Raw genomic sequence first — 9,189 nt, forward strand, 5'->3', positions numbered from 1 at the left:
GTGGATAGAATGAATGGGTGCTTACCTCCATCACTGCAGTGGGACCAGTCTGCGAACCTCAGCTGGCGTCTGTTTCATAAAAGGGCCTTCAAATGTCACCAGACATGCTCTCCATCCTCTGACCCAGCACCACTTGGCTTTTCAGTCATCTCTCTGCATCAGCATTGCCTCTATCCTAGTAACTCAAAGACCAAGCTAATTTTCATATGCAGTGTCTTATTTGTGTAGCTTGTGTACGAAAGATCAAAGGTGGGCCAACAGATCTGCTCTTTTCCATAAGATCTCCAGCATCCCTTTGGCTCACTGAGATATTAAACACATATGACAGTACAGACGAAACTCTCTTGGTTATCTTTTGGGCACATGCTGAATGGACTGAGGCAGACAGAAACCAGACCTACATGCCTCTTTCTTTCTCCATTTTCCTGTGCCTGAGGAGCAGGGATCTAACACACCAGGTTGACCTTTATTGATTTATTTAGGCAATTAGTTGATTTTTTCTTTTGGTCTGTCTCTTATGCATCATCACATCTACTATACTTTCCAGAAACCATCTTTGACTTACAGCGTGTTATAGATTGTGAAGCAAATTACTCCCTTTTCATTTGCCTATTTAGATTGGTTAATGTATTTAAACACTTCCTCCTCCTGCTAAGGGCAGCCTGAAAGCAATGCTTTTGCAGTGGTGTCTGCAGAACAACTCACTGTTTTCATTCAGGTACCCAAGCTTACACGATTGACCTCCATCAGTTATAACATTTACTGGTTATTATCAGGAATGGGGGGTCATTTCGGCATGTTATTGAAATTTAAAGCATCTCTGATTTCGTAGTTAGAGCTAAGGAGGATGTGCTGGAAGTTTTGAGAACTGGAAGAGGAAAAGTTGAATATTTTTGCATATGAATCCCTTTATCTGGCTGGGGGAACGGAAGCACCTTTAACTATTTCAGTCAGATCCGAGCGAACTTTCAACTTCTTCAATGTTTAAAACGTATTTCCCAGTGCAAACGAACTGCAAATGCAGCTTATAGTAAATAAACAAAGAAGACGCAAGGGGATACTCGAGCACTTCTCGGTACTTGGGGGAGTAGCCCCCTTAAGTTCATTTGCATCCTAAAGCGACTGATTTCACCTGGCTTCAATCTCAAACAAGAGCCATTTGTGAGCACCCGGAATTAACATATGTGCACGTTCAGGCAGAATTGAGCTGCTAACTGACACGTTTGTGTGACAAAGAACGCAGAAAGACTTCATGCTGAGGACTGAATAGCACCTGCCCAGGTAGGAAAGAGCGGCTTCGTTAGGAATTGAATGCTTTGTTAATGGGTTTCAAGTACAGGAGATGGCTGCACCTGGCCATCCGACTGCATATGTGCATTTACAAAGAGGGAAGAGCTCTGTTTAGCCCAGAGGGAGTATTAGTGAAACTGCCTCCAGTTGGAAGGGAGTCGGTATCTCCTGGATGCCACGACTAAAAGTAGTTTGAATATGAGAGGATGAGGTGCTACATGAGTTTATAGAGTGGTTTTGTTCTTTCTTTTCTGTGAATGCGAGCTAAGAATGCAGAAAGGGCGCCTTGTGACCAAGCACCTGGTAAGGTAAACATCTCCAGACTGCTAACTAACCGTGATAGAGGACATTTCCTTTTGGTTTTGAACTAAAAGCAACACAAAATGCCCTTTTCTCTCCTTTCTGTAGTGGTTGTCTTCATAAGCTCTTAAAACATTATGTTCCGCTTTAGATTTATTTTATGTTTTTGGCTATGTTTTGGGTTAGCCTGGCTTTTGTTAAGTGTGATTTCAAAGGGATGGAGTGAAAACTAAGGCATTCGTTTCTTTGGCCTGAAGATCCTGCATGCTAGGCAGTGTCACAGTGCTCTAAACTCAAAGTTTTGTTCTGTATAGATGTATAGATGAGCTCCTGGGCAGCAGGAGCAGTGTGCTTGAATCCAAAGGAGTCTGAAAGAGCTTGTAGCAGGGGTGCAAGCACATGCATATAAGCACATATGATCAAGTGGGCTAAATATAATCATAGTCACACCTTATACACCAAATAAATACCAAATAAATGCATTTATGTCCACTTAGAGCGTAATACATGACTGAAAGAAGCAATGCATTTGTATCTGGATACGTGGGATATACAGCTATGTCATTACACTGTACTTATCACTAGCTGGGTGTGATAGATAGCCATATAAGTACATCTTGTTTATTAACTCATGGTATAAGGCAATATAAACAGAATGTGTTCATAGCCACATAAAATCTCTCCTAGTTATCAGCTTAACTCATCATCTCGCTTCCTATCTCAGCAGAAAATGTCTTGTCTCACACTTAATCTTTCTGGCTAGCTCTTCTACTTTGAGTGTTTCTGTGCTTTGGTTTCCCAGATGTACTGTGGAGAGAGAACTTGTGCAGAATAACTTGGTGTACAGCAGAACATAGGAAACAGGGTTGTTGTGGAGTTAAGTTGTTAATATCCTGGCTGTGAGCAGGGACTGGCAATGCTCGCATTATGCTGGTGGAAGTGTTGTGACTAACCTGATGATTGCTGTGTAGAGAGGGGGAGCAAAGTCCTGCATGAGTACCTGGACCTCACCTGTCCCACTCCCCATAGTGAGGGACCAGAGTGAGGGGAAGCAACTCCCTTGGTTATAGGTACCTCTATGCCTGCAACTGCAGGACAGAAGTTGCTGAAGGATGGACTGTAGTCTGTTTTTGCTCTCTCCTTGCTTCTGATGGTGCCTGAAGGACAGCTTGTCTACACCTGTCCAAGTGGTGGCTTTTTTGTTTGTTTTTAAATTATAATAGCAAGTCAAGAAAACGTTAACACTGAAGGCTGTGTGATAGCTTGGAGATTTGATGTAGTTCACGGTAACACTTGAATATCAGTTTATGTTTTAAAGCCCTTTCTGAAGTTGGGTTGACGCAGATTTCCCCATTATGTTGCAGGAAAACTGAGGCACAGGATCTTGCTATCTATACTTCTGCAAGCATAACACAGGTCCAATAACAGAATTAAAGTTAAGACTTTTGACGCAGTGCTCTACCAAATAAACAGTGTACAGAATAGCTGATTCAGATGAAAGATGCTTGTTTAGTTCATTGATTTCCACAATCATCTGTGACCCTGACGCTGCAGGACAGATGATACTATTACTGCTTCATGGTAAGGAGTTATTACAGAGCCTTTGTCAGACTCATTTTGGTTTGATCCATTACTCAGGAGCATCCAAGCCAGAAGTAATTCATAATTTGTGCCTCTTAGGCAAATAACCATTAAAATCTTCACATCCTATTCCTTCCTGTGAGGAGTTGTGGATATGCAGTGTATTTCCTGGGAAAAAAAAATGTTTTGAGAGAATTTAATCCTTTCAATCCTGTTATTAACCTGCTTTCCTGAAGAAACAAGACACATACAGTTGCAGTCTTTCTCTCTTCCCCTTGACCTTTAATAAGGGTGAGCCTCTCAGATGATGCTAACTGCAACTGACAGGGAGAGAGATCTCAAAGATACCTCCAGTGTCAGGACTGTGAAACTGGCAGCAGAAGGAAGTCCTATAGGGGTCACCACCAGAGATTCCATTGTGGCCTTCCTAAGTGCAGGCAGGTGGGGTGGTGGTGAGGGAAGGACCTGAGAGAGTGTGGGAGTGTTGCAAAGGTGCTTACCAAAATCCAGGTTTTGGATTGCCTTGTTTGCTCTCTCACATCTCCTGTGGTACCTCACTGGGAATCATGAGGTGCAATTATCAGATGTGAAGAGAAGGAAATGTCAAATAAACCAGAAACCTGGTTTGAGTTGCTCAGAGTCTTAAGACTTTGCTGTGCCACACTGCAAGGATGCAGAACAAAACCAGCATGCTCAGGGAACTTTGGGTTTTCCTTCTCACATGTCTTCCATGATGCACGTCACTGGGACTTCGCTAGCTTCATCAGCACCATGGCAGCATAGAATCATAGAGTGGTTTGTTTTGGAAGGGTCCATTAAGATCAGCTAGTTCCAACCCTCTGGATAAGGGCAAAGACAACTCCCATTATAGCAGATTGCTCAAAACTTTCCCCACCTGATGGCCTAGCCTTCCATCTTTAGCCTGGAGGTCTCAAGAGATAGTAACTATCAGTGCTTTCACTGCCCCAGGTCTGATTGCAGCTTCTCAGAATGGGCTGGCTGGAGAAATGAGTTAACACGGAATCATTGAGGTTGATCACTAAGATCATCTAGTCCAGCCCATCCCACCATGCTCATTAACTGTGTCCCTCAGTGCCACATCTACCTTTTTCTTAACACCTCCAGGGATGGTAACTCCACTACCTCCCTGGGCAGCCTGTGCCAGTGCCTCATCACACTTTCTGAGAAGAATTATTTCTTAATATCCAAATGGAACCTTCCTGGATGTGACCCACACTGCAGCAACATGGAGCCATGGGCCCAGACAAGATGCACTGCTGTGCAAACAACCACCTTGTTCAACTGCACTCTACATCTCTGTGCTCTCCAAAGATAGCCTGATGTGACACGCGCATGGATGAAGGTGTATAAGGTTGGAGGTGCATAACTTCTTGAGGGTCACACAGTGTTCCTGTTTTTTATCTCAATAGGAGGAGCAGCAGGGAAAATCTCTTGGCAGCTGAGATGGCCTGGCCTCACATGGAGATTGCTGTTTCCTGGCTCATCCCACAGCCCCCATGGCTGTGTGTGGCACATTACTCAATGCAGAGGTGCTCTTGCCCCCAGAAAGTGATGCTGAGCAAAGCTGCAGCCCTCTAAACTGGCTGGTAAAGCAGCAGAGGACACAGCCTCCCCATTTTGCTCTTTTTTTTCTTCTTTTTTTTTTTTCCCGGTGCGTTTTTATGAGATGAAAGCACAGTAAGTGACACTCTCAGCTGCTATCAGCTCAGTTTTAATGTGGACTTTTCTGAGGAAGGAGAAAAGGGAAACAAAAAAAAAAAAGCTTCTCTAAAGGTCATTAGCTGACAATTGCAGCCTGTTTGAAAATTGCTTGCACTCCCTGCTAATTGGTCTACCAGACCTGTTCATTTGTTAATTTGATGCCATTAGGTAACCAGCACATCTCTGCTGCGGAAAGAGTAAGGACAGAGGTGGCTGTTTGGGTCTCTTGCTTTGGGTGGACTTGACACAACAGGGGGCAGGGGCCACCCCAAGGGGCATTGGGATGCTGTAGGGACGCTCTGGGCTTGGTGGTATGAAACCTGGGCTTTGAGGTGAAGGGGAGAGGCTGAATGACTAAATTGGTTTAGGTTGAGTCAATAGCTCAACCTTAAAGCAATTATTGCAATTACCTAGGTTGGCATTAAATTGACTGCTTTTGGATTTGTGAAATAAAAGGGAAAAAAGAGGTGTTTCAGGGTTAAATGAATGCTTTATTTGACTAAAAATGAATTATGTATGAACAGAATAAATAAGACCAAAGGGCTGGATTCACAGAGTAGGAGCAGATACCTGTCCTGACCCTTTCTCTCCTTTCCTTTCATCACATGGCTCCTTGTTATGTGATAGTAAGGTGGGACAAGGACAAGGTCCCCCAGCAGGGTTCCCTGCCTGCAGGCCATGAGAAACATGAGGGGGCATAGGAGAGAGAACCTGGTTCTACCCTTGGTCTGCTGTGTTGCCCAGGAGGGAAACACACAGTCTTGATCTCTGCAGGGACAGTGCTGTGCCCACCCCTGGGTGTGCCCGGTAGCTGGATGATCAGGCTGTTTTCAATGGAGAAAGACCTTGAGTTCATGAAGGAGAAAACGTGAACTGAGATTAGTGCATGAGATGCTGCAATAGTAGAGTCATCAGCTGTGTCTCAGTCTGTGGAAGGTGCAGAATACCCTGAAACTATACATTTAAGAGTATTTGGTGAGTGCAACCCAAACTGTTCCAGATTGGCTGAAAGAGGATTTTTTGGAAACTTGACTATATGAATATATAAGGAGAAGTGAACTAGCTCTGTTAGTGCACAGGAATGGTAGCTGCCACCTGGATGGGGCTCAGCTTCTGCCCTGGTGTAAAGGGGACTGATTCCATCCTCTGGTCCCGGGATGAGCCAGAATGTCTGCCTCATTCCAACAGCAATACTGCTCATCCCACAGAGCTACCCACTAGCCCCCTTGTGTTCTTCACCCTTGGCTTTCCCTTACAGACTTCAGCCCCAAAAGACTGGGAGATCTCAGCCCCAAAGCACCCTGGGGAGGACCTGGCAGTCAGTAGGTAACCTGTGCTTTAGTGATAGAGAAAGAAAACAAGCAACAGTAATTCTCACCAGACTAGAGCTGCTGCCAGCACAGTTATGTTAGTTGCAAATCACACCTTATCGCACCTGATGGTCACAGCTTGGCTGGAAAAAGCTTGTCGGCTTGACCCGGTGTAAGGAGATGGAGGATTTAGTGAGCTCTTCCTTGCTGCGTTTTGAGAATTTCTTAAGAAAACATTTTCCTTCCATGGGTGATTTCACAGGTTGGGAGAAAAGCAGCTGTTGGTGGTTCACAGCTCAGATTTCCCTGAGAAGTGTAAAGTCTCAGCTGGACACCGTGATGATGGATTTTATAGATTTCCCCTCGCTTCCTCCACAAGCACCAGGCAGCTAAACCCAACAGTAGGCTACAGTGAGTTTCTCTGTGTTTTACTTTGCCTTGAGATAATCCATTTGCCTCTGTTCTTTGAAAACTTACTGAATAAGCCACTTGTTTCACACTAGTGGGGAAATAACACTTTGGGGGCCCCTTTTGTGCCTGTCATACGTATAACAGGAGTGTGGAGTTTTATAAAGGCTAATAAATATCCAGCTCTGCCAGATGTTAGCTTTCCTTTTTTTTCTTCCTTTTTTCCCCCCTTGTTTTTTTTTTGCCTTTCTAGAAAGGAGGTCAGAATTTGAGTTCCACACTTCATGCGACTGCAAATAAAATGGGACTGTTTCTAAGAGACGTGTTGTGACAGGGTAAATTATCACATTTTAGCTGGTGTTAAATATAGAAATGCCATTTAAGAGGGGATGCATTTTGTTAGGCATCTGATATTTGTCTCCTCAAGACATCTCCCTGAGATGGTGTCTGTTTATTGTCTTCTCTCTTTATTATTGTGCTGTCTGGTGACAATGGTTAATGATAAAATTAGTCTTTTATGTGTTTTGTAATGGTGGAGATATGGTGGGGTAGGTCATTGCCTTTGGGGAGCTGACACCAAATTAGCCCCAGTTGGAGAAATTCCCACTTGAAATGTGTGCCTTGTTTTCCACATGGGAAACTGCTGGGTTAAGAGCAGGAGTGGAGGCAGGTAAAAGATGCAAAATGGCTGTGCAAATAGGTGGCCTTGTGGCTACAGCTGGGGATGTGGGGCAGAAGAGACCTGGAGAGATGTGACGCAGCTCAAATCAGCAGTGCTGGGATGAGGAAGGATGAAAACCTTTCCCTTAGGTTGGAATCACAGAACGGCTTAGGTTGGAAGAGACCATAAAGATCATTGAACTCCAACCTCTCTGATGTGGGCTGGTTATTTCCCAACAGACCAGGCTGCCCAGAACCCATCCAGCCTGGCCTTGGGCACCTCCAGGGATGAGGCACCCACAAAAAAAAGGGTTCAAAACTTGCTTGAGTGAATGGTTTTGAAGTTTGTTTGGTTATTTTGGCTAAATCTAGTTCATTGATGGATCTATTTTTCTTCTCTTGTTGGGAGAGCATGTGTTTGGGCTCATTTATACAATTAGAAAGCGCTGTTTCCTTTCCAGCATACGCCCGCTCTCTGCTGATTCTCAAGAGTGGTAATTGGTAATTGCATGGAAACTAGCATGGTTTATACCTAAAGGAATCTTAATTTTAATACATACAGAGTTTTACCTACTAAAGCCTCGTTTAGTTGGAAGCAATGCAGGCTTCCATCAGACACCTTTCCAAACAGAAGCTGGCTTTACACTTAAAGACGTTTCTCAGTTCTAACTTCCTCCTGCTTGGACTCAGCTCCATTAAAGTTAATCACCATCATATACTATTACCCATTCAGTTAATGAAAAATAGTTTTCTCCAAAGGTGAAGTGTTGTGATTAAGGGCTCCGTATAGCCACAATAGCTTTTATACCTTTGCTCTCCTTTTCATTTTTAAAATTGGCTCTTTCTGTGCAGAGCAAAGGCCCAGAAACGTTTATGATACAGGCTGCTTCTCTTCTGACAGTGAGAAACGTAATCGTGTTGGATTACACGGCCACAGATACAATTCAGCAACAGGTTCATGTCCCTGCCATGGATCATCAGTCAGATCTGATAAACCTCACAACTTACTGAGCAACACCGGCCTACCTTACAGCAGCATTGGTTTGATTCAGAATGATGCCAGGTTGCTTTTGGAGCAATAATGAGACTGATGCAAGATGGGGAATGTGGTCTGGCCAGAGACAGCGTGGCCCAGAAAGGAGAACAGGTCTATCCCTCAATCCCCAGCACCCATGGGCATGCCATCAGAGTGGGGAGGTGATGGTGCAGCACTGCAGAGCAGAAGAGAGTTGGACCAGACAGCCTTTAAGGGACCCTTCCAGTTCAAATGATTCCATGAATGCGTTTGAATAGTCACTATATCAAATTGTTTGGTCAAAAATCACTATTTTTTTGGTTACGGACTAAATTCACTTCGTATTCTCAGCCCCTCAATTAGAGATTAAAAAAAAAACATGTTGCATGGAAAATTCCTGATGTGTGCTAATAAAAATGTTCTTGTGTATGTTCTATGATGCACTTCCAGCTATACAAATATAGATGATTTGTAGCTCGACACAAATAAAGCGGGATTTTCAAAAGCAATCTAACTGCTCCCAGCCTAAACTACTTGGAGTAAAAGCAGGGAGAGTTTGTAATTAAATTCACTGGGAGCTGTGCTGGTCCCCTGCTGAGTGCCTTTAAACATTTCTCTCCTTAGACTCTACTGGGAGAGAAATAGGCTGCATTTATAGCCATCTTGTTTCAATATAAACATGTCAAACTGTAAATCCGATGCAGAGATGGGCTCAAGCTGAAAAATTCAGTTCCAGATTTCTGATAGTCTCTATTTCAGATCAGCTCCTTTCTGGGCTTTGAATTTGAGGATCTGAGGCTGGTTTCTCATTTAGGTCCAGTGTCCTTCCTTGCACTGAGAGATGCTCTCAGACCTGTGTCCCACTGAGCCAGTGTTACACTGCTGGTACCAGAGTACTCCAAG

The sequence above is a fragment of the Excalfactoria chinensis genome, chromosome 5 (assembly GCF_039878825.1).
Source record: "Excalfactoria chinensis isolate bCotChi1 chromosome 5, bCotChi1.hap2, whole genome shotgun sequence".
Taxonomy (NCBI): domain Eukaryota; kingdom Metazoa; phylum Chordata; class Aves; order Galliformes; family Phasianidae; genus Excalfactoria; species Excalfactoria chinensis.